This window comes from Rhincodon typus, chromosome 42, assembly GCF_021869965.1.
Source record: "Rhincodon typus isolate 14 chromosome 42, sRhiTyp1.1, whole genome shotgun sequence".
Taxonomy (NCBI): Eukaryota; Metazoa; Chordata; class Chondrichthyes; order Orectolobiformes; family Rhincodontidae; genus Rhincodon; species Rhincodon typus.
This window is the reverse complement of record NC_063373.1, coordinates 5,936,800-5,937,410: the sequence shown is the minus strand read 5'-3', so window position 1 is coordinate 5,937,410 and position 611 is coordinate 5,936,800. Positions and strand designations below refer to the sequence as shown.

The following is a 611-nucleotide window of genomic DNA, read 5'->3' as shown; positions in this document are numbered from 1 at the left end:
CGCACATCCCTGGGCACTATGGGTAATTTCCCATGGCTAATCCACCCTGACCTATACATCTTTGGACTGTGGGAGGAAACCGGAGCAGCCGGAGGGAACCCCAGGGAGACATAGGGAGACAATGTGCAAAACTCTTCGTGTTGCCCAGGCTGTTTCTCCTTCCGTGGTATTTTCCCGAGAGCCGTGACTGAGCCTGGTTGCCAACCCACCCCAAGCTTTCCCAGCTCCCACCGACTAGCCGCGTAAAATACAAGTCTTCTTGCACACGTTCAGCTCTCACCTTCAAATCTGCATCCTTTGGTCCCCAGCCCCGTTGGTTTTGCATACGGTTCCTTGGTTATTAATGCCGAGCAGAGCCCATCATGGTTTCGATTCAACCTCTCGTAAAACCTCTGTCCCCGAAAGAAATGGGGAAACGGTGGCAACACCACGGGGCTTACGATGCTGAGGCAATAGGCTGATTCACATCTCATCGGGGCAGTCATACACGGGCAGCAAGCGATGGTTTAACTAGCTGTGCCCTTCACCCATTGGAGCTTGTCTTTTGCAAAGTTCAAATTTCCCACTATCCCTGTCAAACTATCCTGGGAGCGTTTGATTGGGGGGGGGGG

The 611-nt window shown here is 53.0% G+C and overlaps 1 protein-coding gene across 1 annotated transcript in view; it reads left to right on the top strand.

The window, feature by feature from the left end:
- The window catches only part of LOC125487501, a 39,711-nt gene that overhangs the window by 14,813 nt on the left and 24,287 nt on the right, over positions 1-611 (top strand). The window lies entirely within an intron of this gene.